The sequence below is a fragment of the Talpa occidentalis genome, unplaced genomic scaffold (assembly GCF_014898055.3).
Source record: "Talpa occidentalis isolate TD23 unplaced genomic scaffold, MPIMG_talOcc4v2.1 talOcc4.13, whole genome shotgun sequence".
NCBI classification, from domain to species: domain Eukaryota; kingdom Metazoa; phylum Chordata; class Mammalia; order Eulipotyphla; family Talpidae; genus Talpa; species Talpa occidentalis.
The window spans coordinates 39824869-39847957 of record NW_023601322.1 but is presented as its reverse complement, the minus strand read 5'-3'; the positions used below and the strand labels follow the sequence as shown (position 1 = coordinate 39847957).

The following is a 23089-nucleotide window of genomic DNA, read 5'->3' as shown; positions in this document are numbered from 1 at the left end:
TGTCCTTCAAATATGTTAAGAGACTTTTCAACAACTTGACCAACAATCTCCCTTGTCCCTCAGGGAAGATATGCTATCCATCACTCTGAGTAGACTTGCATCCACGGCCCTCAGATCTGGTGTGGGCTAGTATCTAAACAGAGGCTGTGAACCAGGTGGCAGAGGCTGTTAGCTAGACCAGGCAGCCACATTGAAGCAAGCTGTGAAAATTTCTCTTGGTATATCAGGTTGTGTGTCAGAATTGTGGTGGAGACCTTGACCTGTGCAGGTTGAAGCCAGAAAGTGTGCTGTGCCTACTTTGTAAAATCTGTTGATTTAATAGATAACACCACTGTCCATCCATGAAAGCTCTACTCTTTTCTCCATTAAACACACATGTTTAAAGATTCATAAATTGCTGCATGACTCTCTGTAACAGATCTGTTTGATCCTTTTGGAGAGAAAAACTTAAGTGCTATAGAAATGAAACATTTATGGTTTTCTTATAGAATCTTTAAATAACAACACATCTGAATGGCCTTCTTGACCACTTCCCAATATTTCAAACAGATCCTTTTGTATAGAAAATGTTCAAACATGTATTCTCTCTTGGCACTTGCTAAAATTCTTCTTCATAGCTGTTAGCACTGGAAAAAATCCAAGAAAAAGTGAATCCTCTACAGGCTTTTACCTGATCTGTCCACATGGTATCTAAGCATAATTGTGAGATATTTGCAAAGTCTGAGTTCTTCCTGGAAAAATCCTGATAATGATTGTATTAAAATCTTAGTAAAGTTAACAAAGTGGTCAAAATAAAATGTTATCCCAAGTTTATATTTTGCAAGTTTGACATTATTTGAAAATTTATACATGACCATTCATCAAGTCACCTCAAAAATAAGCTTACTGTTTCTTTTGATGACTTCAAAGACTTATGGGCATGGTCAGACATTTAAAACTCCTTTAGAGTCTGAGATTTTTTCAAAAGAAAGTTCTTATTTTCTTCTGGTTACAAACTTGTAATTTAAAATATGTAAAGTTCAAGTTTCTCAAATGACTAATGTAGTTTAAATTTTGAAATTATGGATAAGATTGATTGCCATTGCACTCTTTGGAGATGCTTAAGACAGAATATTTCTTAAAACATTATGTAATTGGTCTATAAAAATTTCTTCCTCCAATGAATATACTATCTATGCAATTACTAAGAAGCAAAAGTCTCATGGAATTTGTGTTACTATTCTCCTTTTATGGTGAGACTCTAAAAAATTGTGCAATTTCCAAGGGTACACAACTGATATTTTAACCAAGGTCTTCTGCTTCAAAAACAACCACAAACAACTTATAGATAAAACATTATTTGTTGACAATATTGGTTTAATCAGAGCATAAGCTTAAATTAACATTACAAATATTAACCACCTTGACACTGATAAGTTTGGCATGGTTGACATTAATATCAATAATTAGGAGGGTATTGATTTTGAGGAAGGCCTGAAACCTTGAAAATCAATGAAAACTTTGCTGTGGAAGGAGCACTCCTTTCTGAAAGACACATTTATAAGAAGATTGACAATTGGTTAATATTCCCAATCATTGCCAAGACAAGTACGTACTTGGGGGTATGGGTGAGGATCCATTTCTCCCAGCAGGACTCCACCAGGGCTTAGACACCCCAGATTGTGGTTATCTCTGTCCTTGATGTTACAGCCGTTGGGGTCAGAAGTCCAGCTTGGAAACAGCTCCTCAATTACCCATTTACAGGAGGTTCTCAGTGTAGCACCCTTGACATGTCCAGATGTTATGTTATCTTCCCTTTGATCTGTAACAGTGTTTGAGTTTTATCAAAACACAGGAGTCAGTGGGGATCTCTTCATGCTACTATAAAAGTCAAGCTAATTAAGTCATTCAACCCTTCATAAAAATCACCCATGATGGCAATTTGGTCTTCACTTAACTGAATAAAATCAAGAAGTCTGGCATGACTAGGAAGCTGCACCTGACATCTAAATTAAGTTTTATCATCTCTTTCTCTCTCTTTACTTCTAATTTTAAAATATGCCTTATATATTTGGATGCTTTCAGATCAAAATACACAAAAGAATTATTTTTCACCATAGTGTACATGTGAGTGTACAAGTGTATGGGAGAATTCAGAGCAGTGGTGAATGCTTTGTGCCAGCATCATCTGGAGAACTTTAACTTGTCCTTGATGATTCTGCTCCTGGTTTTGCACCATCATTTTCTTTCCCTGTAATGAAATAATTTTCTTTCACTGGATGAAATAATTGAAGTTTAAATCATTTCCCACTCTAGCATCTATAATTTTCAAATGATTGTTTGGAAAATAGCTTCCCACTTCTACTGAAGGGCTCCTCTTGTCACTTATGCTGCAGTGGGAGTTGGGCATGTTTGAATGCGGAGGGTAAAAGAGAGGACCTAGAAGTAAGAATAAATCTCAGGGTCAATCAAAGCCCAGGCTGTGGTTTTCTGTCTGTCCTGAAATATGGGGATTGCCTAAGCATCAGAGTCAAAGTCTTATTTATCTCTTGTTACTCTAATTTAGATAACAATCAACACAATTAACAATAGGTGTGCACCACATACTCAAAAAGACCCAAAGTTATTTTGTCAATAAAAGGTTTCATAAAAGAACTACTGACACCTTTTTTCTATGTCTATGTAGAGATGAAAACCAGAACAGTCACTTAAAATGATCCTAGAAACTATTCTTTCAAAAGGTGAAAATAACCCTAGACTATATGATACATTTGAAGACAATAGCTAATAACTACTAGCGGTTAAATATGTTTATTTAACCCTGGAAATGGGATGGTGTTTACAGAACTTCCTCATTCCAAAAAGTTCTGTGACTACCTAAGCAGCTTGACTCTTCCCTATGTGCAAAGGATTTGTATTTCGAGCCAACAAGAGAGAAGGCCCTTCAGTGTCTCCCATGAGGTACTGCGTGGGAGGGAAACTTAGTCTTCGCCAAATCACTATCCCACAGTGAAGTGCCTTACATGACCTGGGGAAGAATGAGTCAAGAACATCAAATCCATGAGAACAGCTTGTATTTACAGCAGACATCAGAGGATTGAGAAGACATGGCTGGGTCAGGAGCCAGCGCACAATGAATTAATGTTGAGCACCTACAGGAGGCCAGGGCTATTTTAGGACATAGGGAATCAGTGAGAAACCAGGTCAAAACAGTCCCATCCCTTAATGGAGCTTAGAATTCATCAAATGAGGCATATTATTTTAATTTTTTTTAATTTTATATATTTTTTACATCATTTTTCATTTTTGCACAATGTATGCATTTTCATCTTGGTTATAGTACCTGTATAATTCCCACCCCTTTTGTTTTGATCCTACTCTCTCCCCCCGCCCCACCCCCTAGTGTGCCTCTGGTTTATAGTTGCTTGTTGATTTTGATTTTTACTTTATTATAATTAGTCTTTTTCCTGGTCCAAATGAGGCATATTTTAAAGGAATAATCCCAAGTTGTGATTTCTTGGCTGTGCAAGGTAATGAGATTTTTCCAAGCATCAGAGATAGTCTTAAAATGGTGATAAGTGCAATGAAGAAGTAAAAAGAGCAAGGAAAACAGGCTGGTCAATTTTCAGTGGCATCAGATCTCCCACAACATCCATTCTCTGGACCTCAAAGAGATTCACGCAACCCTCGGAGTGAATAATAGGTATGTGTGTTACCATTTTCTGGGTCTGCATGATATATTAGCCATCAGTCACTTCCATTGCTTTATCTCATTTAAAACAGGGGTCAGACACTGAATTTAATTTCTGAAAAGCTGATGATCCTTAGTTAGAGTACGAGGAGGGGCTTCTGCATAGAGTTTGAACATGGAACATGCTTTCATTTGCCAGGGAGTACAAATGAGGACTCAGGATTTCAAGTTTGTTGATGCTTTATTAAATTGGGATAATATGCTACAATTCACATGTAATGATGGGGTCCCTGATGGAACCTCAGTACCATAAATTTTGGGGGTGTTTCACAGTAATAAGAATAAGGTTGGGCTCTTGCAGAGTCTCAGTTAGGTGGAAAGCTAGAGGGCAAGTGTGCCATGGAGCGCAGAATCATAACCCAGTACTCCTGACTTTGCCTCTGCTCTCTCCCTGCTCCCCTCACCTGGGTCTAGGAAAGTGAAACAGATTTGCCAGACGATCAGGCTTGGGAATGTGGTCCCATTCTCGCTGCCCCCTCCCAATTCAGCTTCTTAGGCCAGACATCATACCACTAAGGCATCAGTGTAGGTGGTGTGCAATTTTATTGATTCAAGATGGTTTTATAAGTCATTGTATAAAAAGTACAATGTAAGTGAAATTTCCACTAAATATGAAAATTTCTGGACAACTAACAAAGCATTTATTTCTGGCACTCTTATAGTCAACATTAAATTCTAACCAAAATTTGATCAAAACAAAAGAAAATTGGGGAAACCATATGAATGGGTGAGGTAGAAAGTGGGAGGCAGATGGAATAAATGGTATGAGAATGATTCATGTTTCTGATAAAAATAGTTGTCTTTTAAACCAAAAATTTTCAATAATGCCTAAAATAACTCATTGTCTGAGAAAATTTAACAAGGTCAAAATCTTTGCTATGTCTCTTAAATTATCAGCACATATATTAGACTTCTTTTAGAGTAGATTTTGCCCTTTTTTTTCTTTAAATGGTCTGAAAGGTTTCATTGAATTGCCTCCTACATAACAATATTTTGACATATGGTCATTTAAAGAGATTTTGGTTTTTACTAAATATTGATAAAGGAAAGGTGGAGAGTGGAAAGAATAAAGGTGTGTGGGGTAGGGGAGTGTTTCACTGCCTTTATCCTTGTCAACCTATAGGCAGGTCCCACTGAGCTCCTTGAGGATATTGATCCATTAGAGTCCACTTTCCTGACCACCCTGATACCCCTTTGATGAATCAGTTTCTCCCTCATCCCTCCTTCTTCCCCACCCCACCCCACACAAATTTTTATAAGGAAATGGGGGAGAGGAGCCAATATTTCATGTTTGGTAAATTAAGATAGGATTTTACTAGATAGAATGGGAGGGAGGAAGCATGTTCATTTTAGGAAGGTAACTGTGAAAAAAAACGTGGCTATTGGGTTAGGAGGTAGGAGGTAGCCCAGTTTGACAGGTGCAAAGACTTGAAGCAGTGAAAGAAAGGGAAGGCAAGGTAGACTGGGAAAATTCTAAGATCTCCACCACAATTACATGATGGGACCTCAGGCATGTCTACAGGACTCAGATGATTCACCTATAAAACTGTGAAGCTGAAATCTACCTGTATTTTTTTTCTAATTCCACATTTTCAGATGTTGCACTGACAAACTTGGGCATTACTGCCAGCAAGAGCTTTGTGGAGCTTGAGATACAAATTCAAGGATCACTCACATTGAAGTGACATAAAGCAGTGCCACATGAATTTACCAAAGAATAAGGTGCAGAGAGAGAAGACAAGAGAACCAAGAGTAAAATTTAGGGTCATCTCCATGGTCAGAGGAAAGAAGAAAAAGAACCACCACTGAGATTGGGGTATTTTGTAGAGAAAAAGGAGGAGAATCAAGATGGCACCCTCCCAACAAGGCCATTACTACAAGAAATTAAGAACTATGGAAAATGGTTAGATAGAGGAAATTGGATTTGGCACCTAAGATGTTGCTGTGAATCTTCAAGAGAGCACAGTAAGTAGCAAACCTGGTTCAGGAAAACCCATCCCCAGATCTGGGATACACTGAAAGTGAGCAGATAGAAAGCTCCAGGGTCCTGTTCCTCAGCTGTAGCATTCCGGGTATTAGGCCTGATGTTTGAAGTAGGTAAATTTGGCAAGATGAAGAAGGCCAGGTCAAAAGCTCTGACGCTGCTTAGAGAAGCTAGACCAACACTCACCACTTAGACTTCACACCAATGAGTTAACTGGACCAAGGAGAGGCTGGGCTATGCCCGTGGCATGATCCATCTTTCACCGCTAGTAGAGAAACAGAGTTGGTGGTGATGATACCTGATTTAGGAAAAGCCTGAGTGTGTCTTTTCCAGGGCGGGCTCCTTGGTCCAGTCCCTTCTTCAGAAGCAGGGAAATAGAAAAAATAAGTAAAAACTAGTGTAGATTCCTTTCCTCCAGAGAGAAAGAAGCAGGGATTGAGGAAGAAAGAGGGAGGGCAGGCTTTTGCAATGACCCTGACTCTGAATCCTTGAGTGACCATCTCCCTACAGAAATGAAGTGAAAGAACCATGATGGGGAGCAAGGCCCCCTGGAAGGACCCGTTGCTTTCTGCCCCAGTATTCATACCCAGTAATAAACACATACCAGATCTCTCTCTCTCTCTCTCTCTCTCTCTCACGCACACACACCACCCCCACCACCCCCCCCAACCCCCAGGTTGTGGGCTGCTGGAAGCAGACCCAGGCCTTTGGGAATCCCCTGAATCAAGTCATGAAAAACATTCCCTTCCTTAGCACCTGTAACACTCTCCCAGTTTGCCTGTTTCTCTTAAAGCCACAGGCATCTGTTTTTGAGTTTGCTCCTTGGAGACAAACGAATTACGAATGATGCTTTTTTCTCATTTCCTGGCATGTGCTGTTTTAAGTTCTATGACGGCTCTTCCATCCCTTTCTCCAAGTGGTGAATCTATGTGTGGTCACCCTCCACCCCCACCTCTACCCCTTGTTCATGGGCCTAGACTTACAATGGGAATGTTTAGGAAATGGAAATTTCTGTAACCAATGTTGTTTCATCTGCTATTTGTGAAAAAATAAATCTTTCTACAGATAGAAGCCCACTTTGTAAGAAAAAAAAAGATCAGATAGACTCTGTCTTTGAAGATGTGGAACCATATTCAGCTTCAGAGTCATCATTTAGATCATCATTCCAGTCATCTGTGACCTCAGTGCTGTGGGCTGTGTTACAAGCCCTGAGGATTAGAGCCAGAAGCCCAGGGTCCCAGCCTTGGCTGTACTCTGGAGCAGTGATATTTGGGGCAAGTTGCTTAAAAAAAAAGAAAAACTCTAAGTCTCAATTTCGTTCTCTGTAGAGTAGGCTTAAAAAAGCAAATCTATTTCATAGAATCATGTGAAGATTACAAAATTGCTCTGTGGAATCGTTGGCATTTACTTCAAATACTCCACAACTCCAAGGATTTTCTAGAACTAGAGATTCAACTCTAGGAGCAAGATCAGGCTGAATCTTGACAGAGATAGGACAGGTGAGTTCCAAAGGTAGATTTCCACAAAAACTCCCAAATTGAGTTTAACTTCTTGTTATTTACCTCTTTTATCCTCCAAGTGGGGTGCTAGCAAAAAAAAAAAAAAAAAAAGATTTCCCACTTAAGTTGCTTTTCAGGTAGCCACTAACATCTATATATAACTGTAGGATAAATAAAGTATAAGGCTTTTCTGTCCTCCCACCATTAGGATTGATCATGGAACCCTGTGGTCTTAAATGCATGCCTGATGGCAGGCACCTGGAGTGAGGTGTGGGCATGCATCGTGGGTACACCTGGGCTGAGAGACTGGGCTTATAAGGACACCAGCCGAGCGAAAAGAACGAGAGTGAAAGAGAGGCAGAGGCCACGGGAGAAGGCCAGATTGCCCAAGAAGAGTGAAGATTCGCTGAGGGCTGGGAGACCTGCCAGCCTCCTGGCTCCCCGGTAAAATCCCAATAAAAGCCTGAAAAAGCCACTGAGGGCTCAAGGATTCCTCCTTACCCCATCTGCGTGAATCAGAGAAACTGTCCCGAGCCCTTCCTGGTGCTACAATAAGATACGGAAACGAAGACCTAGGAAGTTGATTTTTGTCTATTTTTAAGTGGCTTATCCTAAACCATAACTATCACGTGTTAACTTCAGGATTCACACCTGAAATCTCATTAGTCGATTGTAGAGGACAGGACTGGACCACTGTGCAGGTTCTCTGATCCCATGCAGACCAGGTAAAGGAGGAGTCAGAGTCCTTAGTGGCTTTTGCACGTCTTTTGTTGGGGTTCACCAGGCATATGGCAGGCAGGGGTGCTGGGGGGCCGGGAGGCTGGCAGGCCTCCCAGCCCCCAGCAAATCCACACTCTATCTGGGCTCTCTGGCCTTCTCTCTGCTTCTCTTGGCTTCCGCTGTTCTTGGCTTCTGCTGGCGTCCCCAGGATGCCGCCCTTATAAACTCAGTCTCAGCCCAGGTGTACCCACTCCGGGTGCCCGCCATCAGGCATGCATTCAGGAACACAGGGTTCCCTCATCTATCCTCATGGTGGGAGGGCAGCAAAGCCTGATACTTTTTCCTTACCCTACAGGCTCTTCTCCCACTCCTCCCTGTGGGTGGCCAAAGCAGTTGTAGGTAAGGTAAAAAATCAGGCTTTTCTGCCCTCCCGCCATCAGGATAGATGAGGGAACCCTGTGATCCTGAATGCATGCCTGATGGCGGGCACCTGAAGTGGGTACACCTGTGCTAAGACTGTGCTTTTTAAGGGCGGTGTCATGGGGACGCCAGGAGAAGCCGAAAGAGAAGAAGCCCGTAGCAGAAGCAGAGAACGCCAGAGAGCCCAGATAGAGTGAGGATTTGCTGGGGGCTGGGAGGACTGCCAGCCTCCCGGCCCCCCAGCACCCCTGCCTGCCATGTGCCTGGTGAACCCCAATAAAAGACCTGCAAAAAACCACTGAGGAGTCAGAGTCCTCCTTTACCCAGTCTGACTCCTCCTTTACCCAGTCTGCATGGGTTCAGAAAACCTGCACCTTGTCCGGTCCTGCCTTATAGCAGTCAAGACCATGCCAGTGTTCTGGTGACTTGCCTAGAGGAGAGGGGAGACATCACAAGTCACTGACAAGGAAGGAAGGGAGAGGTACAGCCTCCCCTATGAAGAGCTCCACCTCCTGCTACTTCACACACACCTTTCGGTTGAAGGAAGGAACTGAGTTCCAAGGGTACTAGTACTGCAAACAGATTTTTGTCTCGCTTCCTCTCATTCCTTTGTTCCTTCAGCGCTTGTATTTGAGCCAAAGGCCTAGAATCAAAACTTTGGATCTGTGTTTTACTCATTATTCGATCCTCTAAAAATGTGTCCCCAGTTTTTCTCAAGATCTTTAGAGTGATTCAGGGGGTGGAAACAGAGGCTGTTACCATCCCTGTGACTTCAGAAAGTCATTCAGCGCCCGGGTTGTCATCTTTGCATGAGGATGGGGCAGCTACCATCAAGTCATGGAAAGGACTACCTGCAAGGAGCCCAGCGGCACTTGCCAGCACTCACTATGGAGCAGCTGCTATTATTAGCAAATAGGAAGATGTTTCAATTAAAAACAGGACTGAGGATGATGCTTCAACAAGATCTCACAGGACTGTAACTTAGAGTTACTTCTCTCTCTCTCTCTCTCTCTCTTTCTCTTTCTTTCCCCATCAAAGGCCCAATATTTCTGCCTCACCCACAACAAGGCCCTTTGTCAGCTCTCCTGTTTTTTTCTTCAAATTTGAACTTCACTTCATTGTTTATTATCCCACCCCTTTCTAACATCTGCCAAAACCTCCTTAAATTTTTCCTACCTTTGCAGTATAGATTTTTTTTTTTCTATTTGTAAGGGAAAGTCATATTTCCCTCTTAGGAATTCGTGAACTTGGCCAGACACATAGGAACAAATCATTTTCCCATTCTTGTTCTGCTTTTCAGGGATGCTGTGAGAATTAATTAGATGACGTCTACGAGACACAGCCTGCTCTTGGAGAAATATGATATATTAATATCACATTTAACAGACACTGTTTCACATAAAGCAAATAATGTGTCCATCCACCTGTTTCAAATTGGCCCAACCCTGGTGGGGACAACTCCTGCGAGCTGGGTGACCTGCAGCCGCCTAGCTCTTCTCTAGACACACATTTCCACTGAGCCGTAGTGTAGTCTCTGACTGGCAGCATTGCCAGATGAGTGTGCTTCCCCCGAACTGGAATCTAACAGGTTGCTAAGAAACATGCTCTAATCTCCCTCTGCAGCTGGACTCCTACTCTGCCTGCCTTCTCACACCGTTCTGTGACAGGTGGAGGTTTTCTTTCCCCCTAAGCAAAGAGACTTGTTCCATGGTAGAAGCATAAGCCTCCTGGAACTTCTTAGCTCTGGCAGCATTTTCTTAGGCATGATCACCAATGTCTGCTTTTATGGTAAATTCAATAACCAAATGATCTTAGTTCTAAAACCCATTCCATAAATATGAATTTTACTGTAATGAGCAATTAGTTTACTGTAATGGGCAATTAGGATTAGTTTGCATGGTTGGCAATGATAACTACCTGTGAAAGCTAAAAATAAATTCAATATTTGAATATGACTGGTATTTTACTGTTCAGTTAATGAGATATATATGTGTGTGTGTATATATATATATATATATGTATATATACATATGGTGGGATTTTTTTTTTTACTCCTATTGTATCTCATGTACTTGTCACTCCAGGCTGAGAGAAAACTCCTTCCAGGGTCTACTAACACTAAAATCAGAGGAAAGTGGGTCATACTGTCAGTCTAATACAAAAGACAACAAAACAAAACCAGACAATTATAAATCAGAGACATCTTGCAGGGGAGGAGTCGGGAGAGGGATCAGAGGGAGGGAGGGAGGAGCACAGGGGATGTGGTGATGGTGCACGGGTGCATTGGGGAAGGAAATTCTGTGAGGACTATGCCTGAGCGGGGAGGAAAGCAAACACTTTAAAAATGAACAATGGTGTAAAAAATAAATTTTAAAAAAATTTAAAAAAGAAGAATATTGCTAACTAGAATAAAAGGTAGACATACTTAAAAAAAATAAATAAATAAAATCTTCCTGGTAAAATGCTGCCTTTTCCTTCTAACTTAAAAAAAAAGTGCTGCGCCGGTTCGATCCCCGGCTGCTCCCCGGCCACCAGAGGAGGGTCCCACATGGCGTACAGACCTCTCCTGCCGCCCGCTGCTCCCCTCAGTGGTGTACTTCGGTCCTTCTGCCTGCTCTGCTCCCGGCTCTGGCTCTGGTGAGTTCTCTCACCCTCCCGCGCTTCTGACTGTACCCAGTGCTTGTATAAACAAAACAAACAAACAAATAAATAAATAAGTAAAAACATGCCTCTATAAAAAAAAAAAAAGTGCTAACTTGCTTCATCAAGTCCATTGAAAGGAAAGCATCACTAATTCTCAAAAGGCAGCTTTAAAGAAGTTGCCACCAAACCCCATAACGCAGCCACCCCTGTGTGGGAGCCAGACACAGAAAATGAGGTTTCCCTTTAGGCTACAACTTTATATTGGTTTCTTTCTTTCCACCCTTTCCCTGCCTTTTTACAGTTTCCTGACATGGCAAACACTAGCAATGTCTTTTTATTTATTTTTGCAGTGTCAATTTTGTCCTCCTGATGGAGAAGATGAGCAGGATGGAGGGGGCCCTAATGACGCTTCCTTTCCTGTGCTCAGGGGAGACCAGGAAGCAACCGTTCGCAGAAGGACTCCTGAGGACTCATTCTTTTTATTTTTTGCTTCATTTTTCCCCCTTCTAGACATCCTTGACCTTTTGTTGTTCAGAAATTTGAACTCAGAGTTATAAATATAAGAAAAACATTTCCTGTTCATTTTGTCTTATTTTGTTTGTTTGCTTGTTTTTATGCTAGGCCTGCTATAAAATCTACTAGCAGGTCACTGTGTTTTCCCAGAGAAAGCTCAACTTTTTGTCTGTTGATCCTTTTCTTTGTTCCTGTACAAGAAGGAGGGGCAGGGAGGTTTCCTGGTACCATCAGGAGACATCACTGACCTCCCAGCAGGTCACCATGGCGGACACATGATGACAGCAGATGAGCCGCGAATGGAATGGGGTTGCCTGGGTTACCAAGGGTAACTATTTGGGCAAGCCCTCACGAAAGAATTCCAATAGAACACGTTATCTCCCAAACAGATTAAGGTGCTGATTTTGTTGACTTCAAAACATGACAATTCTAGCCAAGCTTTTCTTAATTAAACCAACAGAGCAGACAGGAGGAATCCAGTTCTCTCGATGCAATTGGAAATGTGGTTCTCAACAGGGTCAAGGGGGAGGAAGTATTTTTTCAAACTACACATGGCCGCATCTAGATTCACTGCCCCTGAGGAGGAGGGCCATGGGCGGGAGCGCAGGGCATACATAATGGGGAGGAGACAAAACAAAACAAACCACAAACTGTTGGGAACCGTTAGACTCTGGAGAGTGTGTATATGTGTGTGGGGGGTGGGGGGTAAGGAGTGGGGGTTGAGTGTTGGGGGGAGAGGGAGAGAGAGACTCGTGAGAAAAATTATTCCAGTCCTCAGATTTTCCTAAAGTATGAAATACATGAAGAGATCCAACTTTTTGATTTGGACTTGAGACTTTAAATTTAATGTGACATATTAATGAAAGCAATGTGTGGTATTTACTCAAATCATAATTTTCTTTTCAGTAGTGTAAGAATGGGGAGTACTCCAGACTCAAGTGTGGTTTTTATAAAGGTAAGAACATATTCTTCAGCAAAATCAAAGAAAGTGGGTGCAAATGTGAAATTTTCCTTGAAATCTAGGTGTATAAAAGTAGGAAGATTGCACAAAATCTCTTGGATATCTACTGTTTATTGAGTGCTTCTTATGGGCCAAACCAAATTGTTTGCAAATACTACTGGGTAGATGAATGAATAAATGAACTAACTAATCCTTTCCATTTTAGCAATATTTCCATTTTGCCAATGAGGAAACTGAGGCCTGGAAAAGTTAAAAGAATTTACCCCATCTAATAAATATTGGAAATAGAACTCAAACCCAAATCTTTCTAATTTATGTAATACAGGAGAGAGTCCAAGCAGAGTGCTGGGGAGGATCATAATCATAAAAACCCCTCTGTGTTTTAGGCTGGTGGATGAAGATAGTTCTTCTCCCCCGCCTACCCCTAATGAGTGCCAATCCCTTCATTTATTTTCTCACATTATTCATCTCTTTTACCCACAAAATTCTGCTTGAAGTTAGTGGAATTGTCATGCTTAAGACCTTCTTATGACATCGAGAACTGGGAATACTAACTCAATGTTCTGATCTTTTTAAAAAGCCCAGACAGAAAAGAATATTGGCCCCAGTGGTCAAAACCCAGACAACTCCAGTTTGGATGGGACAGCTCCCAAAAAGTTCAGATGCTTCCCTGAACTTATCCAAACCTTGGGCGGTCTCCTGCTTTTCCGGAGGGAACATGCTTGGTGGATGATGCACCAAGTTTGAAACACATGGAGAATGTCTTCCATAGGGACTCTTGGGTCATAAGTGAGGTTAAGTCCCAATTTTACATCAGGCCGTCATGGTATTTCCCCTCTAGAGAAATGTAGGCAGGCCTTACTGTGTTGAAAATGGAATCTCAACCCAAAAGCACTGGAAGTTATGGTAGGTGAAGTCATCAAACTTTTGCCTATGGTCTTCATTTATTATGCACCTACCATGCACTAGATACTTTCTTAGATGCCTCACCTATATTATTTCATTTACTCTTTTTGTCAAACCAGCAGGTAATTGTTATCACCACTTAAAAAATGAAACTGAGCCCCAGGTTGTTTTGGTAATGTGCCTAGAGTCACTTGTAGGTAGCAGCTGCAACTTGAAATAACCCTGTCTATATCCAAAACTTGTACACTGAAGCACAACATGACTTCTGAGCAGCCCAGAAGAACATAAGCAAGTTTATATCTGTGGGTGTATTTATACCCTAATTTTATTTCTCTTTGACTGCATCCTCCCTGTTTCATTCCAGAAACAAGATGGAAGCAGTGGAGCTGAGAGGCACCTCTGGTTTTCATGTAGCTAACAGGAGTGACATGACCAGGCTGCCTGGCAGAGGTCATGACTTCAGGCTAAGTGTCAAAAGCTGAAGAACTCCAAGGAAAAGCAAACCATTCACTGGCTGGAACCTCTGAGAAGCCATCAGAAAAAGTTTAACAAGAGAGACTAAGAAATTCATGGATGACATTAGAAATCAGAAATAAATCTGGAAGGAAAAAAAAAGTGTTATGCAAGCCAATCCCATAAATATTAGGACTTCATAGAATCATGAAAAGTCCCCATAACTAAAACTGGTCCCCTCTCTGTAGTAATTTAAACTCAATTATTTATTTTGGCTTCTGTCCTCAATGACTTGTTCTAATCGAAATGCTTTGATGAGATGTACAAAAGGAATAAAAATATGATTGAGAAGTCAGAGAGTAAAATCTTGTTTTAAAACAATTGTGAACATAAACTCTAATCTTTGGCCATATTATAAGGGCTATCTTTCACTGACTAGGGCAAAGGCTTTTAAGATCTTATTTGGAAAAGCATTTTGGTTTCAGAGTGGGAGTAAATGTATCCTACCACTACCCGTCCAGAACATAAGTCCACCAAAATGCCTCTTAGTCTTCCTATAAATCAATACACATTTGACAACTAAAACTCTATTTTTTGGAGGAGTTTCTATAACAATCCATGGCTTATAAGAAGTAAAATTCAACTTCAGCTGAGGTTAAACACTATTTGTGAGATTTGGGTTCCTGCTTTTCCTACAAGGAGGACAACACGGTTTTCTCCTGCTTGATGTGAAGTATCTCCATAGATCTACATCCAGTTCCTTTTTTGGTGGTGTGCTTACCTGATTTGGATTTTATCACCTTGAAGTCAAAAGCAACAAGAAAGAATAAGTGTGAATATTTATTAAAATATTACCATATGTCAGGTATCCTCCAGCCGATGGGGTTTGAAGTCTGGCCAATCTATTGATAGTTGACCACCTGTGAAACTGCAAACAAGTTACTTAACTCATAAATCATAAGTTTTCCTCTCTAAAAACTGGTGACAATAATACATTGATTTGTTCAGAGAAGTCACTGAGATAGCATATGTTGTATTGGTTTGGTAGGGCTGCCATAACAAATACTATAGATTGGGTGGCTTAAACAACAAAGATTTATTCTCTCATAATTCTGGAAGTTAGAAGTCCAAGATTAAGGTTTGCCAGGGTCTGGTTTCTCTCCTTGGTTTATAGATGACTGTTTTCTCTCTGAGTCTTCACAGGCAGAGTGCATGTGTCTGTGTCCTAATCTCTTTTTTTCAATCTGGATACCAGCCAGATTGAATAAGGATCGACACTAATAATCTCAATTTTAATTTAATTATCTCTTTCAGACCCCATCTCTAATGACAGTTAAATTCTGTGCTACTGAGTTGCTGTGGAGAGGAAGGAATTCAGCTTGTAACATACATGTAATGCTTAAAATATGGCACACTTTCAAAATAAATGCCTTCCCTCCCCTACTTCCAAGGTTTGGCTTCAAGAAAGCACAGAGCACATAGTTCAGGTTTTTGAAAAGGTTTTTAGGTGCCTTGACAAAGATGCTAAGATGCAGAATAATCCCATTAAATGGAATGTCCAGCTCATCTGAAAACTTTCAGTTGAAAAACAGGCAAACTCAATTTCACTTTATGTCTCAAAAAGTATATGTCAAATAAAACAGAAACTTTTTAAGTCCACAGTTCTCAGTTCCTGTTGATTTAATGTCTAGTCAAATGCAAGCAGAGAACTGTAATGATGATGACAATGATGAAGATATGACAAGAGTGATAACAGCAGCTAATATTCACTGAGGACACACACACAATGCTCTTCAAACGTATTGTCCCATCTGATCCATATCAACAATTTCTACAAATGGGTAGCTGTGTGTGGTCTTTCAAATAACTGAAAGTTGCTTTTTCCTTTTTTATTTAAGAACACATTGGGGATTTCAACATATAAGAAAGGATAAAATGGTGTTGATTTCACTGGCCCAGATGATCATTGTTGCTCTAACTGTAGTCTTGCTGACACTGAAGAATAAATAAAACATGTTTGGATCAACTAGGGAATGCTGGCATCTAGTTTTGGACATGGAGTGCCTCCTGGAGTGCAGAAATTCTTTGACAGGTGTTAGTAACCAGAAAAGCTGGGGAGGGCCTGGTTATGAGTCCTCTACCTAGCATCCAGCACACCAACTCCACTCCCTGTGAAGATGCATAAATATTTGTGGAATAAATGATGCACCATTCCTCCAAATCCAACTTACTCTCCCCTTCAGCACTGACCACAGCTCTGTCTGTGCTCCACTATGGACACTCAGGAGACCCCTAAGAACCTACTGCTGCAGAATGAAGAGCCCACCACTTTGCCCATTTGTAATTTACTCTCAGTCAAGTACTTAAGAGTAAGATTCAAGAATCTTAGTCATGATTGACTAAACAAAACAATTGCTGGGGAAGCAAAGACCGAATGTTGAAATTGCAAAATTTTTATTTAATGGCACTTCTGCACACACCTCCCAGGAGACACAGACATGGTGGCTGCCACTGACAGGGATGGAAACACATATTTTGAGATGTTGCAAGTCACAGAAACATCCAGGTCTGGATGTCTGTTGGAGCTACTTTGCCTATATCTTTCAGAAGAGGCAGGTTGTCTTTTTCTCCTCTAAATCAGTGCAATCACCCATCAACAAGGGTCAAGTAGGCATTGCCTTTGATAACTCCTCTAGGCTTGAGCAAAAGTATAGGAGAGAGATTGGCTGGCAGCACCACACAGAAACTTCTCTCCAAAACTTCACTCTCTGGACAAGCTCAGGCCTGCAGGCAGGCCTTGATTCTGTGGACTGCTGTCAACCCCACTGAGCAGCAGCCTTGGTTGGATCATTCATGGCATTTCTTCTGTCTGAAGGATGACCTGGTTAACAGTGGACAAATACTAGAGCTCCCCCCAAATAATTAAATTTTTGGACCCTTTTCCATGAACACAAATCTGTGTGTGGTTTTCTGGAACAAATGCTCTAGACTACATTCCAAAGGCAAAGAGGCAAAACACCATGCTGGCTAGTCACCCATATTCTCTCCATAAATAGCACCAAGTCATTCTGAAACAATAAGACAAATTATGAGGCAGTCCAGTTTATGGTACCATCAGGGTGGTAACTTTAATGATCATGAATTAACAGACAACAACAGGGGTGGACAGAGAGCAAACATAGTCAAATCAAAGTATACTGGGCATGTCACTTAATTACTTGAGCCTCAATTTCTTCAGTTCTAAAGTTAGGCTGATAATTCTGTTCCACCAGGTTATCTGTTTAACCAGAACACACACATTGAGAAACTACCATGTGCTCAGTACCATGCTAATGGCTGGTAGTGTGAGGATTAAATAAAACACATGTCTCAAAGAAGATTTTCCTAAGTGTTGGTTGACTCTCTCTCTCTCTCTCTCTCTCTCTCTCTCTCTCTCTCTCTCTCTGTGTGTGTGTGTGTGTGTGTGTGTGTGTGTGTTGGGCAAAGGCAGGATTACAGAAGAAGGAAGACTTGGACCAGGGTTCTTTTAAAATGTAGGCTTTATTCGTACTCCAGATTTATTTATTAAAAAATATTAAAAATCACTTTCTTTTTTGGGAATAATAATGAGGCCAGAGACAGACAATGATGACCCTGGGGTCAGAGCATTGAGATTGGAACTGTGAGCTCTGTTCCAGCTTAGAGGGACCTTGAGTGGGCTTTGACCTCTGTGAGTAGACTCCCAGGAGAATCCACGGCTTTAGATCTAGGTTCAAATTCTTGAGTAGAGAAGAAAGGAGCCAGTGGGTTGAGGGAGAAGTGATGAAAGGGACAAATTAATGTAAGGAAAAATATAGAATTCCTGAGAACAAACTAACAGACATGGTTACCCTGTGAGAAGTTGTAGTCATGTGGGTGGTTGACGGACGAGAGAAAATTGAGTTTGCGTTAATCATGCTTCCAAGTTTAACTCTAGTTTCTAACAAAATAGACAATACTGGTAACATTCCTCCTAGACTTCATACTGCCCAGGGTCAAAGCCTGGCTGGAATTACCAATAGGATCAGACCTGGGAACTTGTGCATTTCAGATTAACTCTGAAATGCATGTTACAGATAGAAATGAATGTTTCTCCATCCAATTTTGAGAGACTATGAATTTAGGAGGACACTATAAATAGTCCCCCTACTTTATTCTCAATAGAAACATTGTGTGGCAAAGCATAACCAAGGGCACTAATCACACTGATCTCTAGCCCAAGTTTGGAAGGTAGCTTTTTTTTCTTTAATAGAAAAATACGATCTACCCTCCTTTTGCCTTTCCCTTGTGTATCATGATTTGTCTTGGCCTGATCATGCTCCTCTAGAGGGTTAACAAAAGTAACCTTGAAGAGCCAGTGCCTCAAAACACTGGGGGAGTGGAGGGCGGGACAGGGATTGCAGACGACACTCTTCAAGTGCCTGGGGTGCACCTTAGGAGACCAGGCACACCCAGGCTGCAACAAGGAATTGGCCTGCACTCAGGGACAATCATAGACACATGTCTTCTGCCAATGAGATATGAAGTAGAAGTCAAAGGGTGAGAGCTGAGTGTGGGGAGAGTAGGAGAGAAAGTCAGGCACAGAGGAGATGGCAGACAGGGGAAGGAAAGGCAAACCCAAGCATTCAATGCAACCAATTTGCGGGGGAGGCCCCCTCCAAATGCTCGAGTGTCTTCCAAGCTGAAGACTGATGTTCAGGATGAGTCCAATTTTAGCCCAGGAGAAATAAATCAACTAGAGGGTAAAAGGTTTAAGGAGGGAAAAAGAGGATCACTCCAAGTATGTGATGTCGTCCACATCCAAAATTTCTAGGTCGAATACAACAAGGAACAAATGTGAGAAAAAGAAAGCAGGCTGAGCTTTTGGCACCCTAGTGGGTCCCAGTCTCACCCTAGTATCATTGATATCCTGGCGCAGCTGTTGGGTGATGGGAGGGAAGCTCAGACCTTGCACCTCTTAAAGCTTGGGGAATGTGGGGTGGAAGTTTATGATGTGTATCCCTTTAAGAAAAGGGAATATGACCTTTCTATGATGATGATAATAATAAAGCATCTCAAAAGAGCATAGGGGCATGCACAGGCTTATATATTATCCAAATTCTGTGGAAGCAAGAGGGCTTAGACCAGTAAAATCTTGTTTGCTCATGAGGCTCTGAGTAACTTAAGGGGGGGGGGGAAGCTTAGAAAATAATTGATTAGATGCCAATTCACATAGCTCACTTAGTCTGCTTTTTATTATCAGTCTTTCTTTAAAAGGCTAATAGATCCTGTTCCTGACAAACACGAAGCCAGAAGGTGGGCTCTTATCCAGTGTTTTCATTTTTCAACCCTCCAGAGGTAATGATTAGATCTTAATATTGAATACACAAACCACACTCACTGTGTGAAATCTCTGAGAGGGCTCCCCACCTAAGGATAAAAAAAGTAAAGAAGTTTTATTAGGAAGATTATAAAAGAAAGGGGGAGGAGTACTCTGAGTCTCTTTGGGCCAAATGATTAGGGATGAGTTAATTTTCTTGAACACTCTAAATCTACTCTCCCTGGGGCAAAAGAAACCTGATCAGACTGGACTTCAGTGATTTAATTCTCAGTCTAAGAATAGCCAAACCTAGGTCAGAGAGGAGCAAGCAAAAGTCAACCACTGAGATAGCATTGCAAATTGAGCAAAATCCTGTGAATCTTAGGTAATAGCAATGGACAGATTTTCTTTCTTCCACTTCTCATAAACTGTAACTGAACTTAGGCAAGCATGCCAATCAATAGCTGCTCTCCACAGATGACATGACTTGAAGCTGAGCCACAAGGAGCCAAACACAATGAAAACATGCTTCCAGTCATAAGTTCAAGGCTACGCTTCTCAGAGACATCACCTGGACCCACAAGCTCCGGGATGTTTTATTCATACCGCATGGTCAAGTTCAAGTTGCCACGCACTGCATCTGTGTCCACCCTATAACCACCCTCACCAGATACCAATAAGCAGCCCCCTCTCCTTTGTAGTGGGATTGACTGGTGAGTCTCTGGCTATGCACGCAGAGGGTAGCTTTCCATTCCATTCACCAGCCTAGTGAATCAAAAGGACAAAGATTTTTTTCCCCAAGGACAAAGACAAGTAAGTGCACGGATTGACAGAAACCCTAACCTCTGTTGTTAGATCCTGGGATGATCCCAGTTCCTTCTCATGGCAGAATCTCCCCGTGAGGTGCTCCAGGGGCTGGTGAAGCTGCAGATCCTTTCCAGACTTTGCCCAGTTAGATAGAAATGCTTTTCAGTATTTACAAATCAGCATTCAGATTATAGCTTCCAGTATCATTAATTATCACTTAATGGCAATATAGATGAGTCCTAATAGTAAAAAGACAAAACTCTCATTACTTTAAGGGCATACTCAATGTTAATGCTATTTTGCTCAGAAAGTGACCCCATTTTTATGCTTCCTGGGAACCAAGGGCTACAGATGATAACACTCAACCCCAGGGAAGGTGAGTTGAGGAAGTGGAGTTTACACCTTCTTTTCCTTTCTGTTAGGAATGTGATGCCATGGACAGCTTTTCCCCAGAATAATACACACACACACACACACACACATACACACTTTACTATACATATACATATAAATGTGTGTGTGTGTATTTTTAAGGGAGGTTAAATATATTTGAGCTTTGGCAAATTTGTTACTATGACCATAGCAAAGTCAAGTGAGACTCAGCTATCATTGTGCTTTATTATTCAGCTCTGATGGTGGGGTTTTTCCCATGACTCTTATTACAAAAATGCTCAACCAGGTTCTCACCCTCTGTCACTCAATGGGAGGCATTTTTTGAAAGCTCATACACAGTTTGAAAAGTTTGCCGTCACACACTTACGTGAGATTTGAAGAGCTGTCACTATCATGCTAACTAGTATTATGTGTATTATCTAGTATTATTATACTAGATTATCATGCTAGTATATCATGCTAGTATTATCAACTAGTATTATCATGCTAGTATTCTGTGCAAAAGGCAACATTTTTTTTTCTAATTTTTCTAAAACCTTTCACAAGTTAGGGTTTGCTCACTACCTCCGTGCTGGTTTCTCACGCTCTTAATTTACTGTTGGATACCCAGGAACAAGGTTCCTTCTGGGTGGAGCAGCCTCTAAGGGTGGCCAGATTCAGAGTGAATTTGTTCTTCAGAGGAAAACAGTGAAAGCATCCAATGCGTTTATTCTGAGAGAACTTGTTTACTCCTGCAGGTTTACCAAAAACTCCTGGGTGGACACTGACTATCATTAATAGTGACAAATGTGGATTGGTTTCTTATAGGGGTGGTATATGTTTATACTCAAGGCCAAATGATAATCCATTATTTTCTTTTCAGATATTTTGACCAGATGACATGGGGCAGTGTGTGTGTGTGTGTGTGTGTGTGTGTGTGTGTGAGAGAGAGAGAGAGAGAGAGAGAAAAGAGAGAGAGACCCGCCTCACAGAAGAGCCAGATTTTGCCCCTGTTCTAGTGGGAAGTCTGAACTATACACTGTTTCTCAAAGAGAAGCAGTTGAGAATCCTTGAGAATTCACCAGTCTCTTCCAATTTTTATCATTTCATAGTTAGCTCAGAAGTGGCTTCCTAAGTATATCTCATTTAAGCCCAGGAGTAAGTTAATATAGCAAGAGAAACATTCTAGACCTTGATGCCTTTTGTTTGTAATATCTTTGTGCATTTTATGTCCCCCAGAGCAGATAAACAAGGGGTGTTCACTAATTAGAGTCAGAAACCTCTTAACCCCAAATGTCTGGCATTCTGTTAGTTCTAATACACTCACATCAGTCATAAGGGATGTGTAATCGTGCAAGACAATAAAATCCCTTAGTGTTTTCTGTTTTAGGGAAATCCTGCATGGTTGCACGAGGGTCATAAAAAATTACTAATGTGTTTTCTCATGGCGCTCGGCCATAATATAAAGCCCATGCAATGGTATTATATGCGGCCTGTAATCACAAACAAATGTATTCCACCAACAGATGAGATGTTATATGAGAAAGTGTGAGAGGTTAGAGCTTGAGCCTTGGTGTCAGTTATGAAGCAGGTCTCTCCACAGTTGGAAGACCCCCGAGGCCATGCAAATGAAAATGACAGTGCCTGGGAGGGAGGGATGGAGGGGGAATGCCAAGAAGGATGAGGTCACTACCGTGAACATTCAGCTTCCCTCTGAGAGGGAAAGAAGAAAAGGCTTCAACTCCGAGGCTATTTAGACTAAGAAAGAAGATGGAATTAGTACGTCAGGTGGGACAGATGTGGGGAACCCAAGAGGAGGCAACAGGTGACATCAGTGGGTGTCCCAGAGGGAGGGATAGCAGAACATGGAGTCAGTAGTCCCGAGTCAACCTTAGATTATCAGCCAGTGAAATGGGGGTCTACTTCTGCATCACTTACCTTGCACATCACCCACCTTACACCTTACACATCCACGGATGCATGAGGAGACAGGTTATCCATGGAGTGCTAAGGTTTGTCACCCACTACAGGTCTGATTAAGAAGGACATTTGATGGATGTTTCTAAGACCAATTATCATTGAGTCATTCAGTTCAGAAAAAAGGAAATTCTCATAAAGAAGTTGACATCGTCTACCTTCACCTTACAAAAGGGATATTTGGGCTGTGAGCAGTGACATCTTTCCAAGTGAGTTCCTGTGACAAGTTAGAGTATTTTTCAAATTCTCAGATATGGAAAATAAACTCCGTAGAAGTACTACAGTCAGATTACTCCAAAGCAGTGCAATTATGCAGACACAGTGATGCACAGTGGCAATGCAGGGTAAAGAATCTGGCTTTACCACTCCCTCACTGATGTTGAGCAAGTTATTTATACTCTCCAAAACTTGATTTGCTCCTCTGAAAATAGGGAGAAAATAGCTGCCTTAATAATTGTTGTAAAAAAAAAATCGCCCACTTTCAAAATGAAATCATTATCTTTGCTCCTTTTAATCTCAAAGATAGGTTTTCTAACTCAGTATGGATGCCAACTTGTATCACCAGAAATATCTAATTTCTTTGTCTCCATCACTACTCTCGATTTTTAAATCACATAAATATCCAAATCCTTCTGGTTCCAGCTCTTTCAAAGCTTCTAGCTATTTCCATCCTTCGTTGGGGTGCCACCACTTCATGCCTCTATCATGGCAAGAGTCACCTTCCTCTGCTATTGTTCCATTCAAAGAGATATTTGGAAAGAAAAAAATCCATTTGGTTCGCTTTCCT

The 23089-nt window shown here is 41.3% G+C and overlaps 1 long non-coding RNA gene across 1 annotated transcript; it reads left to right on the top strand.

Annotated features, from left to right (window-relative positions):
* Positions 1 to 11865: 11865 nt before the first annotated feature.
* LOC119243810 (uncharacterized) lies at positions 11866 to 14175 on the top strand. Its single transcript, XR_005124836.2, has 3 exons — positions 11866 to 11904; positions 12416 to 12464; positions 13741 to 14175. It is a non-coding gene; the product is annotated as an uncharacterized LOC119243810 (long non-coding RNA).
* Positions 14176 to 23089: the final 8914 nt, after the last annotated feature.